The 25,689-nt window shown below is 43.6% G+C and overlaps 1 long non-coding RNA gene across 1 annotated transcript; it reads right to left on the bottom strand.

The window, feature by feature from the left end:
• Positions 1–18,583: 18,583 nt before the first annotated feature.
• Positions 18,584–19,541, bottom strand: LOC119355287. Its single transcript, XR_005171528.1, has 2 exons — positions 19,179–19,541; positions 18,584–18,954 (listed from the first exon to the last, which is right to left on the bottom strand). It is a non-coding gene; the product is annotated as an uncharacterized LOC119355287 (long non-coding RNA).
• Positions 19,542–25,689: the final 6,148 nt, after the last annotated feature.

Here is a 25,689-nt window from a genome sequence, read left to right on the forward strand (position 1 = left end):
TAATTTAAGTGAAGCAAGAGAGAATTTCTTAAAAAATTTACTAACTCTCACATAAATCTAAGTGAAGCATGAGAGCATTTCTTCAAAAATACTAAAGCAGACCATGCTCAGAAAGATAGAAGTGAAGCACTAGATCAATTCCATAGCTCATAAAGATTTAAGTGAAGCATAGAGAGCAATTCTAACAAGTTATGGCATAAATTTGGCTCTCTCAAATAGGTGTGTCCAGAAAGGGTTCATGACTAAGAACATAAAGCAAAACAAGCAAAGACTCATATCATACAAGACGCTCCAAGCAAAACTCATAATATGTGACGAATAAAAATATAGTTTCAAGTAAAATACCGATGGTTGTTAGAAGAAAGAGGGGTGCCACTCGGGGCATCACCAAGCTTAGCCTTTCTCTAATCCTTATTCCTTCATCCATCGTAAAGTCACCCAAAACTTGAAAACATCAATCACAGAAAACTCAACAAAACCTTCATGAGTTCCGTTAGTATAAGAAAGAAAATCACTATTATAATTACTGTTGCAAACCCATTCATATTTTATTTTTGCATTATATCTACTATATTCCAACTTTTCTATGGCAAAAACTCTTCAAAGAAAACCATAGAATCATCAAAATAAGCACACAACACAAAGAAAAAAGAATCTCTCAAAAACAGAACAGTCTGTAGAAATCTGGAGATTTCGAATACTTCTATAACTCCAAAAATTCTGAACAATTAGGATAACGTGACATTTTTGTATATTAATATTCTAAAAAGAAAATCAGTATTTTGTAGCACTTTTGTTAAAAATGAAAAATATTTTTCTAGGCGCATAAGTTTCTGTTTTTTAGCAAGATCAAATCAACTATCACCCAACAAGATCCTAAAGGCTTTACTTGGCACAAACACTAATTAAAACACACAAAAAACACAATCATAATAGTAGCATAATTTTGCAACCACTCAAGAACAGCAAGAAAAAGACAAAAAATAAATTTTATTCATTAGGTTGCCTCCCAACAAGCGCTATTGTTTTATGCCCCTAGCTAGGCATAATGCAAAGGATCAAGTCTTATCATGTTTGTTTCTAGATCCATATGATGCCCTCATGATTGATTCATATGGTGGCTTAATTCTAGTTCTAGGGAAGTGTTCCATACCCTTCCTTAGTGTAAATTGAAATTTAATATTGCCGTCTTTCATATCAACCACAGCACCAATAGTACGTAAAAATGGTCTACCAAGAATAATTGGACAAGACGGATTGCAATCAATATCAAGAACAATAAAATCTACTGGCAAATAATTCCTATTTGCAAGAATAAGAACATAATTAATTCTTCCCATAGGCTTTTTAATAGTAGAATCTGCCAAGTGCAAATTTAGAGAACATTCTTCAATATCGGTAAGACCAAGCACATCACATAAAGATTTCGGAATTGTAGAAACACTAGCACCCAAGTCACATAAAGCAAAACATTCATAATTTTTAATATTGACTTTGATAGTAGGTTCCCATTCATCATGCAATTTTCTTTGAAATCTCTAATTACAACTTTTCTTCCAAAGCTTTCATCATAGCATAAACAATATATGTTTAGGAAAATCTTTATTTTGTTCATAAGCATGAGGTGAATTTATCATGGATTTAAACAAAGAAATACTATCAATCAAAGAGAAACTATCATAATTAAAGTCTTTGTAATCCAAAAGAGTGGGCACATCACTAGTTAAAGTTTTGACCTCTTTAAACCTACTTTTATCAATTTTCTCAACAAGATTTTCACCCTAGGAATTATCGGGACGCCTTCTAGCTAAAGTTGACTCTTCTTCAGTCCCTTTATGATCAATCTTAATTTTACTAAACAAAGAATCAATAGAGGAAACACCAATCATTTTAAGATCTTCATCACTTTTATGAAAGCAATCACTAGAAAATGCTTTTTCTAAAAATTCTCTTGTAGCTCTAAGCATAGCGGTTCTTTTCTTACTTTCATCCATAGAAACATAAAGAGCCTTAATTGATTCCTAAACCTTAGGCACAAAAAAATTCATCTTGAGATTTTCTATATCATGAGAAATTCTATCAATACTTCTAGACATATCATCAATCTTATTCAGCTTTTCTTCTATTGTAGCATTGAAAACTTTTTGAGTATTGTGACAGCCTGGATTTTGCCTTCTCTCATTTTCCGGACATGGTTTTCCCTTTGCCTTGGATTTGAGTTTTTGGAATCAATTCAAATGGACTTGTCACTTGGGCATGCCCTCGACTTTCACCCCAGTGACCTATTACTTCCCATTCAATCTCATTTCTTTGAACAATCCCCAAAATAATCAAATGAGTATTTTTCATAAAAGAAAAATATTCATTTTCTCTTCTAAAGCCTATTTTAGAAACCCATGCTCCAAAGCAACCCCCATTTTTATTACTCCAAAAATTTTGAAATAATTCCTGAATATTCTTTGAACCATGGCCCACCTTCTCAAGCAAAAATATTGCATGAATTTTTGTAATATTTTTGCTACAGAAAATAATTCCTCTTCTGATCCAGAATTGCACTTTGTATAGCAAGTGCATTTTTCCTTGATCCTTTGACCCCGATTTTTCTTGAGCCTCTTAACCCTCCTAAGAAAACCTTAACCCCACGAGATCTACCCTAATGGCCATCTCGAAGCTATCCAAACATAGCAGCCAAGTTTCTGTCCAGAAACTTGCCAAGATGGTTGAGTCACATCTGGTCGGCCTGGCGATGAACCCTCAGCTTCTCTAGACCTATCACTGCATGGAATTTAGCCCAGACAAGGTTTGGCCAGTCGTGGGCGTCGTTTTGACCATGCCAGGGCGGTGACCGTGTGTAGACACGGGGTCTGGCATGCGTTTGATGTGCTCTGAGTAGCGCCAACGCCTCTGTTCGGCGCGTGCTCGAGCCAGAGCTCGCCGACGACTACCGCACCGTGCCACCAGCCTCGACTCATCACCTTTGACCCCTCCGTGATGCTTTCCGATGCCGGAGACACCGAAGTGAGCACGGGCACGTCGCAGCCAAAAGTCACAGTGCACTCGTGCCCTTGTCTTCTTTTCTTGTGCCTCCTGTGCTCGTCCGCGAGCGTGGACAGCTCTCGCCTACTCACTGAGCCATTGCCCCCTCCCTCTGGTGCCTTTTGTCGCCGTTCGCCCGTCTCCAGAGTACTCCGGCGGCGCCATGTACCCCCCTCCTCCGGCTATATATAGAGTCGTTCCCTCCGCCTCGAAGCCTCACACTGCACCACACAACCACCACAACTGCGTAGAGGAACCATAACCCGGTCGGGCAGGCCTCTGGCCGTCGACCTCGACCAGAGATCGTCGGCGATCCCCGTAGCCCAACCACCCCACTCCAGAGCCCCTCCATCCCTACCAACTTCTCAGGCGCGTCGTTGGGGATCCTCTGGTGTCGCCTGGACGCAGCTAAGCCCCTGGAGTCACCCCTCGCCTTTGCATTCTTCATCTCCGGCAAGACCCATCCGCCACCGCCGCTTGCGAGCTTGATTGCGAGCAACTCTGGCCATCCCTCGACAAGGCACGGGTACGGGCAGGTGCACCATGACCCCCTCTCCACTTTTATCCCTTTGGTTTTGTCCAAAACCCACTCATCGCCGGTGTAAGCTCCGGCGGAGCGCCGCCGCGCTCTGTTTCCTCTCGTCCCCTCTCTCTCCTGACCGGTGGGGCCCGGTGTCAGCCTCACCACTCGCACCCGAAGCGGTGCGAGTGGAGGCGTATCCTGGCTTTACGCCATTGACGTAACCCCCCCCCCATGTTTTCTGACTTATTCAAAATAATTCAAATCTTTGACCACAACTTTGACCAGTGATAACTCCTAGCTCCTAAGTCCAAATGAGTTGATTCTTTTTGCATTGTGTTTGTTTCAAAAAGCTCTAGCAACACACCAAAATGTGGAATTTTCCTTGCTGTCTAGAATTTCTAGTGATTTTCAGAATGGTTTTTGATATTTTTTTGTGGTTTTTAATTATTTTCAGAAGGAGGAGCTTTCCTTGAAGATAACCAGGAGGAGTGTGACCCTCCTCTGCACTAAGGCAAGCCACACCAGCATTTGGATGGTGTCATTTCAATATCTATGATTGTTTCTACTTAAATATGAGTTCTTACATGCATTTAAAAATTTGTTAAATAATTATGGTTGCATGCTAGTTACTTTGTCATGTTTGAAATGCTTGTTTAAGTTATTGGTTGAATGAATGGACTAGTTTGGTCTAGTAGAATAAAATTTTGCCTCAGTTGTATTGCTATGATAATTAATGGTAGTTCTTTTGTGAGGTTATATCTTCATTATGAGTTAGTAAAAATATTGCATGATAACAAAAGTTGGGAAAGAACCAGTAAATTTTAATCATGATTAGTGCAAGCAAGTTATGTTGATAAGTTTGATCTGTACATGGGAGTTGTATACTTTGCATGTTGATTAGTTGCATGATCATGTCATCGTATGACTTGGTAGTTTAAATTTTTACTCAAGTTAAACCTATTAATAAGTCCACTTGAATATGACATTGATCAAGTCATGGTGCCACTGAATTGGGTTTTCTCAGTGCGACCACATTTACCTTGTGGGAGGTCTTGATTCGGCCCTTTGTTGTGCCTCTCGCCGGTGCCTCCAACGAGGGAAGGTTATGGGCGTGCATACCCTGGCCTGGTAAGCAGACATAACCTTGTGTGCCCGTTTGTTTTTATGGTACCTTGTCCCCGTTTGGGACCGTTTTTGCCACGACAATGGCCGTTGGTGTCTTTGGTAGACACGGGGCCACCCAGGACATAGCCCTGAGAGGGAGTTTGTTGGAGTGGCCGGGAGAGTGTCATGACAAGGGGAGGGTTTCGTCGAAATGCCGTGGTCCACCCGGATGGGAGGGCTAGGCCGTGGATTCCATGGTGTGGGTAAAGTGCGCTACCTCTGTACAGTGTATTAAATCTATCGATAGTCGCGTCCTTGGTTATGGGCACAACTCGGAAGTAAGTCACACCATGGATCAACTCTTTTATAATTAATCTTGAACACTAAATAACTGTTGATGGCACTGATGGATCTGGAGATCATGAGACGATCATAAGTGATTGGTTTCAGTCGTGATCCGGGTATGATCATCGTTTGGTTACGAGGTAACCAGTCTGGTAAGCGAGTCCGTGGGACTTGGTGCACATGTTGGTTCACCGCATTAGTAACATTACTTGCATTGCATTAACCTGATTAATTGTCATGATATTATTTGTCATTATGCTTATGTTTGTTGTGAGCTTGCAAGTACATTCAATGTACTGACCTGGTGTGTCATGCCAGTTTTCAGGCAAGTCGTTTCACATCGAAGAGCTTCCCGCGTCTAGGCCGTGTCCACGTCGGTGTCCCTGTGCTATGGAGTTCCACTTCGTCATTCTTCCACTACCGCGTAGTTCATGTAATCGAGGCCCTTTATGTTCATTAAATAATGCACATACTGTTCAGCCGCACCGTGTGTGCTGCTTGGCCTCTTATCTTGATGTAATATCAGACCTGTGTAATCCGCTAGCATCAATAAAGTAGTTGTTTCTGTACCATGGTGTTGTGTGTTGCGAGAAGACTTGATCTCTGGGCTGGCAATGCAAGGTAAACCGGTTGTTCTGAGTCGGGGTGCCACAACGCTTGGTATCAGAGCTGCACTGATTGTAGGACACGCTAGACCGTTAGTGTGTTAGTGGAATGGTAAATAGTTTCATCTGAGTGTCGGTAGTCATAGAAATAGGTTGCTGCATTGCATGCATGGTTATCTGTTGTTATTCCTAACCGTATGATGATTGTGAGTGTAGATGGCTCTAGTTCTGATCTTGTACCATCCTGAGCCAGCTCCGTACACATCGTCGCACCTGCTTTAGAACGTGTGGTGACGACTCTACCCAGAGGGTGCTGATCCAGAGTATCAGGTGTATCGGGAGCAGATGGCCGGAGCATTGTACGAGTATTATGCTGAGGTCACTCTACACCATAGTTCCCCTTACGGTGCTTACACTCGTTCTACTAAGGGTGGTCTCGCTTGTACGCCATCTCAAGCGGTCCAGTTTGCTGCAATCGAAGCTCTTGTAGACTTGTGCTACAATGAGATTCGCATGCACACCCACCGAGGTTTATTTTACTACCCATCTCTACACGAGAATGGGCGTATCTGCTTTCCTTTGATTAATCCAGCGTGCGATCGTCCTACTAGCCACCTTTCCCATTATATCACTACAAGTTATCTCTTGAACTATGAGTTAGCTCGGGAGCTAACCCGTGCCCGGATAGCTCTCGCCGCTGCTCGTAATAGGAACCCTCTACCTACTGTCGGTTTCACTCCATACGTTCCTCCAGCCTCTGCCACCACTCAGAGTACCACTACCCCTTTGGTAGTAACCCCTCACAGTGCTCCTACTGCGTGGGCTTCCCTTGTCGCTACTCCTGCAGCTCCTATGCTTAGATCCCATCCCGCACCTGCCCCGAAGGGAGAGTCCTCGAGGCAGCGTCGTCGCGTCTATCTTAACCCGGAGGTCACCACTATCAGTTCAGGATCTGGGTTCAGCTCAGGAGAGGAGCCCGCAGTAGCACCATCCAAGCAGTAGATCGCTAGAGTATCTCCGTCGGCATGAGTATGATGTATGGATGTAGTCGCACGTGTTATAATGCTTAGTTTCATGTATGAGGGAAGTGACCCTATCATGACGTTTAACTCTTATGTTGAGTCTATGTATAATTAAGTTGGAACTCTCTTTTATTTGCCTTGGTTTCTTTCGTTGTTTTCTTCTGGATTTGTCACTGGCTTTCCTCCCATTTTTGGATATTTCTCATCGCGGTTGCTTTGCATTGGGAAACTAAATAATAGGATGCCGCGGGGAGGTAGCAGCAGCCAAGCTTGTGAGGATGTCCCTGTTCGTCGCTCCACAAGACAGGCAGGACATTCCCCTGAGCCGTATCAACCACCTCCGCCTCCACCGCCACATCCGCCTTCTACTGAGCAAATCATGCAAATGTTTGAAGAAAGAAGGAACAATGATCTGATGGAACTACTGAAAAGTGTGCAAGTTATGGTTGGGCAGAATGGACATCAGAATGGTCATTACTCCAAGCTATCAGATTTTCAGCAAACCAAACCTCCTAGTTTCAGTCAAGTTATTGATCCATCGGACGATGATGAGTCCTTGAGAACTATTGAGAAGAAGCTGGAAATTGCTCGCACTAAAGAAGGAGACAAGGTTCCTTTTGCAACGCATTATCTTGAAGGAGCTGCCACAATATGGTGGGATAATGCTAAGGTCATGTGGCCCATAGACGGGGAAATTACTTGGACTAAATTCAAGGATCATTTCCGCAAGTACCATATTCCCTCCGGAATTATGAAAATGAAGCAGCGCGAATTCCTCTCTCTCACTCAGGGAAGCATGTCAGTCAGCGAGTACCTAAATAAATTCAACCATTTCACCCGCTATTCCCTCTATGATGTGGCCACCGAAGAACAGAAGGTCGACAGATTTCTTGGAGGACTGAATCGGGATCTCAGGTGCACTCTCAGCATGTTTGATTTTCTGGACTTCCAAACTCTAGTGAACAAGGCTCTCATCGCAGAAAGGGAACACAAGCTCATGCACGACAACAAGCCAGCCAATAATGACCACAAGCGCAAATTTGAGCCTAAGAAGGATATGCAACCCGTGCAGAAGGATCGTACGTGGCAACAGACTCAGGTTGAGTACAAACCCAACTGGCGGCAAAATGTCAACAAGACTGATGTCTACTACACAACCTTCTTCTTGTAGACGTTGTTAGGCCTCCAAGTGCAGAGGTTTGTAGGACAATAGCAAATTTCCCTCAAGTGGATGACCTAAGGTTTATCAATCCGTAGGAGGCGTAGGATGAAGATGGTCTCTCTCAAGCAACCCTGCAACCAAATAACAAAGAGTCTCTTGTGTCCCCAACACACCCAATACAATGGTAAATTGTATAGGTGCACAAGTTCGGCGAAGAGAGGGTGATACAAGTGGTATATGGATAGTAGATAAAGGTATTTGTAATCTGAAATTATAAAAACAGCAAGGTAACTAATGATAAAAGTGAGCGTAAACAGTATTTCAATGCTAGGAAATAAGGACTAGGGTTCATACTTTCGCTAGTGAAAGTTCCCTCAACAATAATAACATAGTTGGATCACATAACTATCCCTCAACATGCAACAAAGAGTCACTCCAAAGTCACTAATAGCGGAGAACAAACGAAGAGATTATGGTAGGGTACAAAACCACCTCAAAGTTATTCTTTCCAATCAATCCGTTGGGCTATTCCTATAAGTGTCACAAACAGCCCTAGAGTTCGTACTAGAATAACACCTTAAGACACAAATCAACCAAAACCCTAATGTCATCTAGATACTCCAATGTCACCTCAAGTATCCGTGGGTATGATTATACGATATGCATCACACAATCTCAGATTCATCTATTCAACCAACACATAGGACCTCAAAGAGTGCCCCAAAGTTTCTACCGGAGAGTCAAGACGAAAACGAGTGCCAAACCCTATGCATAGGTTCATGGGCGGAACCCGCAAGTTGATCACCAAAACATACATCAAGTGGATCAATAGAATACCCCATTGTCACCACGGGTATCCCACGCAAGACATACATCAAGTGTTCCCAAATCCTTAAAGACTCAATCCGATAAGATAACTTCAAAGGGGAAACTCAGTTCATTACAAGAGAGCAGAGGGGGGAGAAAACATCATAAGATCCAACTATAATAGCAAAGCTCGCGATACATCAAGATTGTATCACCTCAAGAACACGAGAGAGAGAGAGATCAAACACATAGCTACTGGTACATACCCTCAGCCCCGAGGGAGAACTACTCCCTCCTCGTCATGGAGAGCACCGGGATGATGAAGATGGCCACCGGAGAGGGATTCCCCCTCCGGCAGGGTGCCGGAACAGGTCTAGATTGGCTTTCGGTGGCTACGGAGTCTTCTGGCGGCGGAACTCCCGATCTATTGTGTTCCCGGATGTTTTTAGGGTATATGGAGATATATAGGCGGAAGAAGTACGTCAGGGGGGCCACGAGGGTGGAGGGCGCACCCTAGGGGGGTGGGCACGCCCCCCTACCTCGTGGCCTCCTCGAAGCTTCCCTTACATGCACTTCAAGTCTTCTGGGCTTCTTTCCTTCCAAAAATGAGTTCCATGAAGTTTCAGGTCAATTGGACTCCGTTTGATTTTCCTTTTCTTCGAAACCCTAAAACAAGGTAAAACAGAAACTGGCACTAGGCTCTGGGTTAATAGGTTAGTCCCAAAAATGATATAAAAGTGTATAATAAAGCCCATAAACATCCAAAACAGTAGATAATATAGCATGGAGCAATCAAAAATTATAGATACGTTGGAGATGTATCACCATCCCCAAGCTTAATTCATGCTCGTCCTCAAGTAGGTAAATGATAAAAACAGAATTTTTGATGCGGAGTGCTACTTGGCATAATTTCAATGTAATTATTCTTAATTGTGGCATGAATATTCAGATCCGAAAGATTCAAGACAAAATTTCATAATAATAATAATAATAATAATAATAATAATAATAATAATAATAATAATAATAATAATAATAATAATAATAATACTTCAAGCATACTTACCAAGCAATCATGTCTTCTCAAAATAACATGGCGAAAGAAAGTTCATCCCTAAAAAATCATATAGTTTAGTCATGCTCCATTTTCGTCACACAAGAATGCTCTCATCATGCACAACCCCGATGACAAGCCAAGCAATTGTTTCATACTTTAGTAATCTCAAACTCATAAACTTTCACGCAATATATGAGCGCGAGCCATGGACATAGCACTATAGGTGGAATAGAATATAATGAGGGGGTTATGTGGAGAAGACAAAAAGGAGGAAGTCTCACATCAACGAGGCTAATCAATGGGCTATGGAGATGCCCATCGATTGATCTTAATGCAAGGAGTAGGGATTGCCATGCAACGGATGCACTAGAGCTATAAATGTATGAAAGCTCAACAAAAGAAACTAGTGGGTGTGCATCCAACTTGCTTGCTCACGAAGACCTAGGGCACTTGAGGAGGCCCATTGTTGGAATATACAAGCCAAGTTCTATAATGAAAAATTCCCACTAGTATATGAAAGTGATAACATGAGAGACTCTCTACTATGAAGATCATGATGCTACTTTGAAGCACAAGTGTGGCAAAGGATAGTAACATTGTCCCTTCTCTCTTTTTCTCTCATTTTTTTATTTTTTTGGGCCTTCTCTTTTTTTATGGACTTTCTCTCTTTTTTGGGGCCTTATCTTTTTTATGGCCTTCTCTTTTTTTATTCCTCACATGGGACAATGCTCTAGAAAATGATGATCATCACACTTCTATTTATTTACAACTCAATGATACAACTCGATACTAGAACAAAGTATGACTCTGTATGAATGCCTCCGGCGGTGTACCGGGATATGCAATGAACCAAGAGTGACATGTATGAAATAATGATGAATGGTGGCTTTGCCGCAAATACTATGTCAACTACATGATCATGCTAAGCAATATGACAATGATGAATGTGTCATGATGAACGGAATGATGGAAAGTTGCATGGCAATATATCTCGGAATGGCTATGGAAATGCCATAATAGGTAGGTATGGTGGCTGTTTTGAGGAAGATATAAGGAGGTTTATGTGTGGAAGAGTGTATCATATCACGGGGTTTGGATGCACCAGCGAAGTCTGCACCAACTCTCAATGTGAGAAAGGGCAATGCACGGTACCGAAGAGGCTAACAAGGATGGAAGGGTGAGAGTGCGTATAATCCATGGACTCAACATTAGTCATAAATAACTCACATACTTATTGCAAAAATCTACAAATCATCAAAAACCTCGGCACTACGCGCATGCTCCTAGGGGGATAGATTGGTACGAAAAGACCATCGCTCGTCCCTGACCGCCACTCATAAGGAGGACAATCAAATAACACCTCATGTTTCAAAGTTGTTACATAACGTTTACCATACGTGCATGCTACGGGACTTGCAAACTTCAACACAAGCATTTCTCAAATTCACAACTACTCAACTAGCACGACTTCAATATTATTACCTCCATATCTCAAAACAATCATCAAGCATCAAACTTCTCTTAGTATTCAATACTCTATGTGAAAGTTTTTACTATTCTTGGATGCCTAGCATATTAGGATTATTTAAGCAAATTACCATGCTATTTAAGACTCTCAAAATAATATAAGTGAAGCATGAGAGTTCATCTATTTCTATAAAACAAAACTACCACCATGCTCTAAAACATATAAGTGAAGTACTAGAGCAAACAACAAACTATTCCAAAAGATATAAGTGAAGATCAATGAGTAGTCGAATAATTATGCAACTATGTGAAGACACTCTAACATTTAATAATTTCAGATCTTGGTATTTTATTCAAACAGCAGGCAAAGAAAAATAAAATGTCATTCTAAGAATGGAAAACATCATGTGAAGAAGCAAAAACTTAGGATCAACCGAAACTAACCGATAGTTGTTGAAGAAGAAAGGTGGGATGCCAACCGGGGCATCCCTAAGCTTAGACGCTTGAGACTTATTGAAATATTATCTTGGTATGCCTTGGGCATCCCCAAGCTTGAGCTTTTGTGTCTCCTTAATTCCTATCATAGCACGGTCTCCCTAAATCTCAAAAGCTTCATCCACACAAAACTCAACAAGGACTCGTGAGATAAGTTAGTATAACACATTGCAAAAACCTTATCATACTCTACTGTAGCAAATCACTAAAATTATTATTCAACATTGCATACTAAATGCCTCTGCATATTTAGTAGTTCTATCCTCAAATAGAATCATTAAAGAACCAAACATATGCAAACAATGCAAACATAACAGCAATCTGCCTAAACAGGACAGTCTGTAAAGAATGCAGCAACATCCATACTTCCCTAGCTCCAAAAATTATGAAATAAAATTCCCACTGTATTAAATTTATCAGATCTTAATATTCAAAAGGTCTCAACATTTTATCACATTCTGACATTTCTAGGGAATTATTGCAACAGCGGTAAACTTTCTGTTTTCAAACAGCAACATGTGGACTTCCAACATAGGCATAGTAAAGGCTATCAATGCCACTTTTATTGAAATAAAAGATGTGAAACATTGTTCTAAATAACAGCAATCAAATCTTAACAAAATAAATTGACGCTCTAAGCAAAACACATATCATGTGGTAAATAAAAATATAGCTTCAAGTAAAGTTACCGATGAACGAAGACGAAAGAGGGGATGCCTTCCGGGGAATCCCAAGCTTAGACTCTTGGTTATCCTTGAATATTACCTTGGGGTGCCTTGTTAATCCCCAATCTTAGGCTCTTGCCACTCCTTATTCCATAGTCCATCGAATCTTTACCCAAAACTTGAAAACTTCACAACACAAAACTTAACAGAAAACTCGTAAGCTCCGTTAGTATAAGAAAGCAAATCACCATCATAAGGTACTGTAATGAACTCATTATAAATTCATATTGGTGTTAAACCTATTGTATTCCAACTTCTCTATGGTTTATAAACTCTTTTACTAGCCATAGATTCATCAAAATAAGTAAATAACACATGAAAAAACAGAATCTGTCAAAAACAGAACAGCCTGTAGTCATATGGATCAAACGTATACTTCTGGAACTCATAAAATTCTCAAATAAATTGCTGGACCTGTGGAATTTATCTATTAATCATCTGCAAAAAGAATCAACTAAATATCACTTTCCAAATAAAGATGGCAGCAATTCTCGTGAGCGTTAAAGTTTCTGTTTTTTACAGCATGATCAACAAGACTTTCTCTAAGTCTTCCCAAAGGTTCTACTTGGCACAAACACTAATTAAAAGAATAAAACCACATCTAAATAGAGGCTAGATGAATTATTTATTACTAAACAGGAACAAAAAGCAAGGAACTAAAATAAAATTGGGTTGCCTCCCAACAAGTGCTATCGTTTAACGCTCCTAGCTAGGCATGATGATTTCAATGATGCTCACATAAAACATAATAATTGTAACATAAAGAGAGCATCATGAAGAATATGACTAGCATATTTAAGTCTGACCCACTTCCTATGCATAGGGATTTTGTGAGCAAACAACTTGTGGGAACAAGAATCAACTTGCATAGGAAGGTAAAACAAGCATAACTTCAAAATTTTAAGCACATAGAGAGGAAACTTGATATTATTGCAATTCCTACAAGCATATATTCCTCCCTCATAATAATTTTCAGTAGCATCATGAATGAATTCAACAATATAACCAGCACCTAAAGCATTCTTTTCATGATCTACAAGCATAGAAAATTTATTACTCTCCACACAAGCAAAATTCTTCTCATGAATAATAGTGGGAGCAAACTCAATAAAATAATTATCATGTGAGGCATAATCCAATTGAAAACTAAAATCATGATGACAAGTTTCATGAATATCATTATTCTTTATAGCATACAAGTCATCACAATAATCATCATAGATAGCAACTTTGTTCTCATAATCAATTGGAACCTCTTCCGGAATAGTGGATTCATCACAAAATAAAGTCATGACCTCTCCAAATCCACTTTCATCAATATAATCATCATAAATAGGAGTCATGCTTTCATCATAATAAATTTGCTCATCAAGACTTGGGGGACAAAAAATATCATCTTCATCAAACATAGCTTCCCCAAGCTTGTGGCTTTGCATATCATTAGCATCATGGATAATCAAGGAATTCATACTAACAACAGTGCAATCATGCTCATCATTCAAATATTTAGTACCAAACATTTTATAGATTTCTTCTTCTAGCACTTGAGCACAATTATCCTTTCCACCATACTTACGAAAGATATTAAAAAGGTGAAGCATACGAGACAAACTCAATTCCCTTTTTTATAGTTTTCTTTTATAACCTAAACTAGTGATAAAACAAGAAACTAAAAAACTCGATTGCAAGATCTAAAGATATACCTTCAAGCGCTAACCTCCCCGGCAACGGCGCCAGAAAAGAGCTTGATGTCTACTACACAACCTTCTTCTTGTAGACGTTGTTGGGCCTCCAAGTGCAGAGGTTTGTAGGACAGTAGCAAATTTCCCTCAAGTGGATGACCTAAGGTTTATCAATCCGTAGGAGGCGTAGGATGAATATGGTCTCTCTTAAGCAACCCTGCAACCAAATAACAAAGAGTCTCTTGTGTCCCCAACACACCCAATACAATGGTAAATTGTATAGGTGCACTAGTTCGATGAAGAGAGGGTGATATAAGTGGTATATGGATAGTAGATAAAAGTATGTGTAATCTGAAATTATAAAAACAGCAAGGTAACTAATGATAAAAGTGAGCGTAAACGGTATTGCAATGCTAGGAAATAAGGCCTAGGATTCATACTTTCGCTAGTGCAAATTCCCTCGACAATAATAACATAGTTGGATCACATAACTATCCCTCAACATGCAACAAAGAGTCACTCCAAAGTCACTAATAGCGGAGAACAAACGAAGAGATTATGGTAGGGTATGAAACCACCTCAAAGTTATTATTTCCAATCAATCCGTTGGGCTATTCCTATAAGTGTCACAAACAGCCCTAGGGTTCGTACTAGAATAACACCTTAAGACACAAATCAACCAAAACCCTAATGTCACCTAGATACTCCAATGTCACCTCAAGTATCCGTGGGTATGATTACACGATATGCATCACACAATCTCAGATTCATCTATTCAACCAACACATAGGACCTCAAAGATTGCCCCAAAGTTTCTATCGGAGAGTCAAGACGAAAACGTGTGCCAACCCCTATGCATAGGTTCATGGGCGGAACCCTCAAGTTGATCACCAAAACATACATCAAGTGGATCAATAGAATACCCCATTGTCACCACGGGTATCCCACACAAGACATACATCAAGTGTTCCCAAATCCTTAAAGACTCAGTCCGATAAGATAGCTTCAAAGGGGAAACTCAATTCATTACAAGAGAGTAGAGGGGGAGAAAACATGATAAGATCCAACTATAATAGCAAAGCTCGCGATACATCAAGATCGTATCACCTCAAGAACACGAGAGAGAGAGAGAGAGAGAGAGATCAAACACATAGCTACTGGTACATACCCTCAGCCCGAGAGAGAACTACTCCCTCCTCGTCATGGAGAGCACCGGGATGATGAAGATGGCCACCGGAGAGGGATTCCCCCTCCGGCAGGGTGCCGAACGGGTCTAGATTGGCTTTCGGTGGCTACGGAGTCTTCTGGCGGTGGAACTCCTGATCTATTGTGCTCCCGGATGTTTTTCTGGTATATGGAGATATATATAGGTGGAAGAAGTACGTCAGGGGGGGGGGGCACAAGGGGCCCATGAGGGTGGAGGGCGCGCCCTAGGGGGGTGGGCGGGCCCCCTACCTCGTGGCCTCCTCGAAGCTTCCCTTGTGTGCACTTCAAGTCTTCTGGGCTTCTTTCCTTGCAAAAATGAGTTCCGTGAAGTTTCAGGTCAATTGGACTCCGTTTGATTTTCCTTTTCTTCGAAACCCTAAAGCAAGGTAAAAACAGAAACTGGCACTGGGCTCTGGGTTAATAGGTTAGTCCCAAAAATGATATAAAAGTGTATAATAAAGCCCATAAACATCCAAAACAGTAGATAATATAGCATGGAGCAATCAAAAATTATAGATACGTTGGAGACGTATCAAAGACCACCACTCAAGTCAAGAACATCGTGACCAGCCTGGTACGTGAAGATTGTCAGCGCAAAAATTCCTGTTTCGATTGTGGGAAAATTGGACATTATGCCAGACAGTGCTCCAAGAATGGCAAGCCGACGGCTCCATTCCGTCTGCAAGTCAACTATCTGGAGCCATATCCTGGCCCGAGTGCCATCCAAGGGCAAATCCACCATATCTCCGCCGATGAAGCCCAAGAAGACCCGGAAGTCGTCATTGGTATGTTCCCTAGTAATAACATACCTGCTGAGGGAGTCCTGAGTAAGGGGGTGTCCGGATAGCCGGACTATAACCTTTGGCCGGACTCTTGGACTATGAAGATACAAGATTGAAGACTTCGTCACGTGTCCGGATGGGACTTTCCTTGGCGTGGAAGGCAAGCTTGGCAATACGAATATGTAGATCTCCTCCCATTATAACCGACTCTGTGTAACCCTAGCCCTTTCCGGTGTCTATATAAACCAAAGGGTTTTAGTCCATAGGACGAACAACAATCATACCATAGGCTAGCTTCTAGGGTTTAGCCTCTTTGATCTCGTGGTAGATCTACTCTTGTACTACCCATATCATCAATATTAATCAAGCAGGAGTAGGGTTTTACCTCCATCGAGAGGGCCCGAACCTGGGTAAAAACATTGTGTCCCTTGTCTCCTGTTACCATCCGCCTAGACGCACAGTTCGGGACCCCCTACCCGAGATCCGCCGGTTTTGACACCAACATTGGTGCTTTCATTGAGAGTTTTGTTGTGTCGTCGCCATCAGGAAGGATGCCTCATCCCGTCTTTAAAGACGACACTGTTGCTAAGGGAGCTTTGGCTATCGGCCAAACTCTCCGGCTAGGTGGTTTTCTTATGACGGCCTATTCGGCCGCTGCGCCGACGATGACTTCTCGGGTCATCAAAAGCAATCTTCACGTCAACTCGAAACTCGCCGAGCAGTTAGATCCAATGGATCTCTCTTCCCTAAACGAGCTCTTGGATTGCATCGCCGCCCTGGGAGTCGCTACAGACTACGATCAGATTGGGCCTAAACCCGATCTGAGAGAGATCAACTCTCCCCGGGTCACCCATCACATTGCAGTGGTGGAGGAACAATGTGGCGACCCTTCATCTATCTTAAGAACTAGCTATGTCCGGATTCCTGATCCCTCCAAGCCGGATACCCGCGGAGGGGAGGATGTCACTCAAGACCTAAACCTAGAGTCAGGCAGTGGGCTAGATTTAGTGGAAAACATCCAAGAATCCAAACTTCCGAGTTCGGAAACTCCTTGGCCCCTGAGTCTTAGATTGGGTGAGGTTTCGGATTCAATTCCACCCACCCACCCAAACATAAGCGATCTATCCCAAATTAGGCAAGAGCCCGAAGAAACAATACACCATTACTGAGCCAGATTCCTCCTGGTCATGAACAGGATAAAGGACTGCTGCAAGGAAGACACAATTTCATTCTTCTGCAATTTCATAAGTCACCGTGAAATACACGCTTTGCCGACTTGGCGTCCATAGTACGAAAGTACTGTGCGATGGAAAGCGCCTGGAAAACCGAAATAAAATTTTGGGACAATCCAGCCCTGAATACAAACCCAGTCCGAAATAAAAGGGTGCATTATCACCAGACACCCGGGTTAAACACCAAAAAACAAAAACCCTCTACAGGGCATGGAACCGTACTGGAGGGATGGCTCAATGCACCCTGTAAAATTCACAGTGCAGAGGGCGCCACACCAACTCATAGCCTTAAAGCATGTTGGATACTCCGGCAGGTGGCCAAAAGTGGCGAAGACCTCCTAACCCCAGAAGCCACAGAGCACCAGCCCAGGGATACCAGTACGGTATTAACAGTCTTCGAGACTTTCGCATCAAATAATATGCGAAAACGAACACTCCGCAGCCTTGCCGAAGTCTACCACGTGGCAACAATAAACCCATGGAGTGACACGGCTATTACTTTTAATGCCAGTGACGAACCTAAATTCTGAACAGCCCGAGCACCAGCCGCATTGGTCCTCAGTCCAATAGTGAACGGCTTTCGACTCACCAAGGTACTCATGGACGGTGGTAGCGGATTGAACCTCATTTATGAGAAAACCCTTTGTAAAATGGAAATAGACTGGAACCGCATTGAGCGAAGCAGCACAACCTTTAGAGGAATAATCCCCAGTCGGGAAGCGCGCTGTACAGGAAAAATCACACTAGATGTGGTGTTCGGCACGCCGAATAATTACAGGTCCGAAGAGGTCACGTTCCAAGTGGCCTCGTTCAGTAGCGGATACCACGCTCTATTAGGGAGGGAGGCGTTTACAATCTTCCAAGCCATACCCCATTACGGGTACATGAAGCTCAAAATGCACGGGCCCAACGGAATCATCACTCTTGCTAGTGATCCGGACATAGCACTCCGCGCCGAAAATAAGACAGCCGCACTGGCCCTCGAGGCACTATCCGAAGCCCTAGCAGTCGAGGAACTGACTGCGCTGCGCTCCATGATGAACAGGGACGATGTGATACTCGATAAAAGATCCAAGTCCACCTCCTTTAAACCGGCGGACGAAATAGTCAAATTCCAAGTCCATCCAACGGACCCTACAAAAACAGCTTCCATCGGGGCACAATTAAATCATGATGTAGACGCCGCACTACGAGAGTTCCTACGTGAGAACTGGGACATTTTTGCCTGGCACCCTTCAAACATGCCAGGAATCCCACGCAGGCTGGCCGAGCACAGCCCAAATCTCCCTCTAATAATAAATCAGCGACTGCCTCTGGTCGTACGTCGTCGGCGTTTTTACAAAAAAGTCCCCCCATTTTTGATAAATTAACCCGCATTCCCTGTTTAAGTGAATCTGCAAAAACGATTCATTTTTACAGAAACACCCCTATGTTCGTAAGAATTCAGCCCGCGATCCTTTCTTCATCCAGACAGCTTCCTTTCCAGTGCAGCGGGGCGGCGCCCTTCACGGGGAGGACAGCTCCGGGTGGGCTCGTGAGCGACCGTGCTGCAGGAGGCTTCGCGCGAGCACCCGATCTCCCGTGTCCACCCCTGGGTTCTCGTCATCGCACCGGCGGCTGCCGTTGCCGCCACTCTCCGTTCCTCTGCCTCCTAGCAGAGGAGGCAAAAATAAAATCATCACTGCTCGGGATCAAACTCTCCACCTGCGAACCAGAGAGGATTCGACTTCATATTAGAAAGAGATAGTACCACCTCGCTATTTTAGATCATATTTCACCAATATATATATGTGGGCGATCTGAAATCAACAAGCCGCCTCAAAATCAATCAAGGGAAGGAATTAACAAAGGAGAACCAGCTCGAGGGGGGACCTATCGACCAATTGTCGTAGAACGGAAAGAACGAAAAAAGAAAGATTGGATCCGACCTGATGGGGTGGAGGTTTGGCACATCCAGCGTTGACAGCCTGCAACTGTCGGACACGGGCCTCCCAGAGGGAGGAGGAGACAGAACAGGGCCGGCTTGGCGGCACCGCGGATGTTGGCGGAGGAAAAGTAGCCCAACAGCCGCTGGATCATGGATCGCCGCCAGTACACTGGAACGACATGCATGTGAGGCGAATTTGGGCGGCGCAGGTCCCCGTGGAGATCAGAGGATCGCGCCGGAGTCATGGGAAGGGAAGGGGAGGGGAGGGGGCGCTCGCAACGGGGCTGGCCACGACGCAGGTGGTGGTGGCCACCGTCGGCGGGGAGGGGCGCTGGTGCCGGCATGCATGCACTCTCGCCTGGATATGAATGAGAGAGAGAGAGATGATTGACAGAGAATGAGAGAGAACCAGATTGGTGGAGGTGGAGACGGATGGATAAGGGGCCTCTCTAGAGACGTACACGTGATAGTTACGTGTCCGCTCGATTTTTATCAGCCGGCTGGATTTTCTAATCCTTTTCTAAACAAAAGAGGACATGCACGATGCTCTCAGGTCTCAGCACTGGGACCTTTTATAGAAAAAATCAAAGAGATGTTACGATCTACACAAGAGTACAAGGTCACCTGGGCTCGGCGTACAGCTAATCTAGCTTCTTATGTTTTAGCTAAAGTGGAGGTTAGCAATGATTTAGAGATGGTTTGGCCTGATGTGTCACCGGACTGCATTTTTACATTTTGTAGCGAATGACATTCCCAACATTGTTAAAGTAAAAAAGTTGGGAGTACCCCTAAAAAAGAACTATATGTGCTTTTTTTTTGAGGGAATGCATTTTTTTTGAGACAAGGGAATGCATCTATCTGTGCTAGAACGGGAGTATGGGAGAGACCTATCAGGAGATAGCATCATTTTTCTCTTGCGTTTGGGTCAAGCCCAAATAGTGAAAAAACATTATGGATGAAATATAATCTTACAAAATCAAACAATCTTCAATAAAAACAAAAAAACTACATAATAAAAATCATTGAATTCAAATCTTTTGAAAATACTTTAAATGAATTACATTGTATGTTTCTCCCTAAAAGATTGTTTCATGCATCACTATTCTTCCATCTGATGGCCGTGTAGAGCTTAAATATGCGCCAATTAGGGACATTGGGGTGGCCTCTTCACATCAACATGTCATGATCCAAAGGAAAAAGATAATGCAACCCGTGCCACGCTCATATGCATCTTAAATAGACAAGGGTAACCTTATCTCAAGGTTTATTAGAGTTGGTTATGAGTAGCGTGTAATGGCACATGAAGCAGGTTTTGTTAATTTTTTCGCCCGTTGCAACACACGGGCATACGACGAGGCATGAAGGGAAGGAAAATTAAAGACAAAATAAATTCGCTGGGAAATTAAAGAGGAAATAATAATTTTGCTATTAATTAACAGAGCAAATGAATTCTGTTGTGCTCTATGGGTGCATGGGCAGATGTGAGAGAGGATTCAGTTGTGCCACTACGATGCATGGGCAGATGTATTAGATTATATGCATGGGCACACGCTAATACATACTCCCTCCTTTCCGGTTTATATGGCTCAATTCAAAAATCTCACCAACCAAGGTAGATGGTGAGTGGTGGAATAATTTTTATAGTTTGCAAAACCACTCAATTAATGCACTTGTTTTTCTCAAACAATTGTGTTTACCAATGCATTAATTGCAGTGCATGTATGCATAAAGTACATGCATTGGTCAATTTTCTTTTAGTACTTGCATGCAATGATTTAATGCATCTTGAAATTTGAACATGTGATGGGAACAACTAAATCGAGCCTTATAAAATGGGAAAACTAAAATTTTGAGATAAGCCTTATAAACCGGAAAGGAGGGAGTCAAAAAGAAAGACCTGGCTCATGGAGGAGCTTTTTAATCTCCTGGTAATGTTTCTTTAGTTGGACCTCTAATTTGTAATGAGTTATTATTTACACATAACACATCCAAACCCTGAATTGGACCCCCTCAAGGTGCAAACGAAAAAACTGAAACCTACACCTTGCCCATTTTTTATGACCTGAAAAATATTCGTAAAATAGTGCGTCAACTCGGGATCCATCAGTTAACCTTGAGCCGATGAACGCCAAACGACCAACAACCATCTAGGCCACCAACACTTTCTGTTTTTTAAATGGATTACATCCAATACTATGCATACACATTTATCAAGGATAATTTCTTAATAACTTCAATATTTCTGTTTTTGACACGAATGAAGAGATGAACCGATAGGCTAACCGGTGAGAATCTTAACAGGCAGCCTCACCGGTTTGGTTGCCTATTCAGTTTTTAAACTATGGTTCGATGGCCATGGTGAAATGACACGACATATTTCTTTGCCGGAGAGATGCCCAACTTCATATTAGAAATGAAGAAGGTGGACGGTGGCGACAATGAGGTCTATTCGGTTTATGTTGAGTCAAGAAATTGATGGCCTCACACCGTAATTTAATTTGCATTAATAGTTATTGTTGTGCGTGCGCTCAATAAGAAAATGGATCGCTGGACATGTTATAACATGATAGGTTTTGAACGACACGAATATGTATGTGACGGTTGCAACGCATGAGAAATTACAAGCTGGTGCAAGTAGGGGCTCGCGAAATCGGCATGGTGAGTGTGATGACCAAAATCACACGAATATGTATGTGACGGACTATCATCGACATCGATGATGAAGAGGAGAATTGGAACACAGATGACTCGCTAGGAGTGTGCGAGAGTTTATTTTTCCCATTGCAACGCACGGGCATTTGTGCTAGTATCCTAAAAGGATTCAAGCCAGTCAAGCAGGCTCTTCGGCGTTTCTCCGAACCTAAGAGACAAGCCATGGGAGAGGAACTAGCTAAGATATTGGAGGCCAGATTCATCAGAGACAAAAAAACATCCGGACTGGCTAGCAAACCTGGTGATGGTACCAAAGAAGGACAAATCCTGGCGCTTGTGCGTTGATTTTAAGGACCTCAACAAGGCTTGCCAAATGGATCCCTTCGCCCTCCCCCACTTCGTCAAATTATCAACGCTACCGCAGGACACGATTCATTGTGTTTCCTCGATGCATACTCTAGCTACCATCAAATTAAGATGGCAGAGCCAGACCAAGCCGCAACGGCATCCATCACACCATACGGCCCATTCTGCTTCAACACAATGCCTTTCGGGCTCAAAAATGCCGGCGCAACATATCAGCGCATGATTCAGACATGTCTAGCAAACCAGATCGGCAAAACAGTGGAGGCATATGTAGATGCCGTGGTCATCAAAACCAAGCATGTCGAATCTCTAGTAGACGACTTGAGGCTCACATTCGATAACCTCCGAACATACGACATCAAGCTCAATCCGGAAAAATGTGTTTTAAGCGTACCAGTCGGAAAGCTCTTGGGCTTCATTGTATCTGGTAGAGGAATTGAAGCAAATCCAGCCAAGATCCGAGCTCTGTCACAATTGGACATCCCAAAGGACCTCAAACAAATACAAAAATTGACCGGATGCGTGGCGGCTCTAAGCCGCTTTATCTCCCACTTGGGAGAAAAGGCATTACCCCTTTATCGCCTCCTCCGGCGCACCGAACACTTCGAGTGGATGGATGCCGCCACGGTCGGACTCGACGAAATAAAAGCCATACTAGCAACAAACCCAGTCCTGGCCGCGCCAAACATTGGCGAACCAATGCTATTATACATTACGGCAACTCATCAAGTTGTAAGCGCAATGCTCATCGTCAAACGAGAAACGGACGGACACAAACTCCCCCTTCAAAAGCCGGTTTACTATGTGTCCACTGTCCTTACTCCATGCAAGTCATGGTACCCGCATTATCAAAAGATAGCGTACGCGGTATTTATGGCATCCCGGAAGCTGCGACACTACTTTCAAGAGTGTTCGATAACGGTAGCCTCAGAAGTACCACTTAACGATATTATAAACAACCGCGACGCGACGGGCCGGATTGCCAAATGGGCCATTGAGCTCCTCCCGTTCGACATAACTTACAAGCCACGGTGAGCAATTAAGTCGCAAGTTTTGGCCGACTTCGTTGCCGAATGGATGGAAGTCGAACTCCCTAAAGAGTATGGCACATATTCCAACTGGATCATGCACTTCGACGGCTCCAAAATGTTGGCTGGTCTGGGGGCTGGCGTCGTTTTGATGTCCCCAACAGGAGATACAGTTCAATACGTACTCCAGATAATGTATATGGACTCCAACAACGCAGCCGAATATGAGGCCCTTCTACATGGTCTCCGGATGGCAGTATCCATGGGCATTCAACGCCTAGAGGTGCACGGGGATTCGGACCTTGCGATATCCCAAATAAATGGAGACTTTGATGCCAAGGATCCGAAAATGGCAGCTTATCGCAACGCCGTCCTAAAAATGTCAGCTCGGTTCGAGGGGCTCGAATTTCACCATATAGCCCAGGAAAACAATCAGGCAGAAGACGTCCTGGCACGCATCGGCGCAAATCGCGATGCTGTCCCTCCCAACATCTTCTTGGAGAGGCTGTTCAAGCCATCCGTAGTATGGGAAGGGGAACCCGAAAATAACAGCCCGGACCCAACCGCATTGCCCGACACCGAACATTCTGACATAATTGGAGGCTCTGCCAATGAAATAATATCTTCAGCCCACGTAATAATGGCAGTCATCGCCCCATGGACAGAACCATTCCTAGCCTACCTAACTAAGAAGGAACTTCCCGAGGACCAAAACGAGGCACGCTACATAGTGCGGGGATCTGAAGCCTATAAGGTCCATGAGGGAGAGCTTTATAAGAAAAGCACCACTGGAGTCCTTCAAAGGTGCATCTCCAAAGAGGAAGGGCGGAATCTTCTAGCGGAAATTCATGCCAGACTCGGCGGTCACCACGCTGTAGCTCGGGCCCTTGTAAGCAAGGCCTTCCGTACAGGCTTTTATTGGCCGACGGCCCGGGCAGACGCTCAGGACTTAGTCCAACGTTGCGTTGGTTGCCAGCTTTTTGCAAACCAAAGCCATATGCCACACACCGCCCTCCATACTATCCCCATCACCTGGCCCTTCACGGTCTGGGGGCTTGACATGGTTGGACCCCTTAAAGGAGGAACCCACAAGCAAAAATACTTACTGGTCATGGTGGATAAGTTCACCAAATGGATAGAAGCCAAGCCTGTTAAGACGGCCGAATCCGGACCAGTGATAGACTTCATATCCGGGGTCGTACACCGTTACAGCGTCCCCCACAGCATCATCACTGATAATGGCATGAACTTTACGGCTGGCGAGGTAAAACTCTGGTGCAAAAACATGGGCATCAAGCTCGATTATGCTTCAGTCTATCACCCACAAACTAACGGTCAGGTCGAGCGAGCAAATGGTCTTATCATGAGCGGCATCAAACCCAGATTAGTGCGGTCCCTCAAGGAATCTAACACGCATTGGGTAGAGGAGCTCGACTCCATACTCTGGGGGCTGCGGACCACGCCGAATCGCACTACCGGATACACACCATTCTTTACGGTATATGGTGCAGAGGCAGTTCTGCCCTGCGATATAATACATGACTCACCTCGAGTGCGCATGTACGGAGAAAGAGAAGCCGAGCTCGATTGGCAGGACAGTTTGGACGCCTTGGAGGAGGAGCGCGACGTGGCAAAAGCCCGTTCCGCATTCTATCAACAGCAGGCTCGAAGATACCAAAGCAGAGAAGTACGGGCCAAAACTTACAATGTTGGCGAGTTAGTTCTACACCTGCGGATAAGAAAAAGGACAAACTCAAGCCCAAGTGGGAAGGTCCCTTCATTATTGACCAAGTCCTGACTGGTGGAGCGTACCGTCTACGGGATGCATCGGATAATCGACTCGAGACGAACCCATGGAACGCAACCCGACTCCGAAGATTCTACGCCTAGCGCCGGACTCTGTGTTTGTCTCCTTCCTCTGTCCATTTTTTATACACAATCTGTCTTATATTTTTCTCCTTCTCCCCTTCTCTTCTCTCACAGCCTTTAAAGGCCCATTTGTGCCTTGTTTGCACGCAACTGACGTGCTATCCGCGCTCATCATACCTGGGGGCTTTGTAGGATCAAAAGTATGTCTAGAGGGGGGTGATTAGACTACTTTCCCAATTTTAGTTCTTGGCAGATTTTAGCTATCTTAGCACAAGTCAAGCAACCTCCACACAATTCAAGCAAGCATGCAAAAGAGTATATGAGCAGGGAAAGTAAAACATGCAACTTGCAAGAATGTAAAGGGAAGGGTTTGGAGGATTCAAACGCAATTGGAGACACGGATGTTTTTGTCGTGGTTCCGATAGGTGGTGCTATCGTACATCCACGTTGATGGAGACTTCAACCCATGGAGGGTAACGGTTGTGCGAGTCCACGGAGGGCTCCACCCACGAAGGTTCCACGAAGAAGCAACCTTGTCTATTCCATCACGGCCGTCGCCCACGAAGGACTTGCCTCACTAGCGGTAGATCTTCACGA

This window comes from Triticum dicoccoides, chromosome 2A, assembly GCF_002162155.2.
Source record: "Triticum dicoccoides isolate Atlit2015 ecotype Zavitan chromosome 2A, WEW_v2.0, whole genome shotgun sequence".
Lineage (NCBI taxonomy): Eukaryota > Viridiplantae > Streptophyta > Magnoliopsida > Poales > Poaceae > Triticum > Triticum dicoccoides.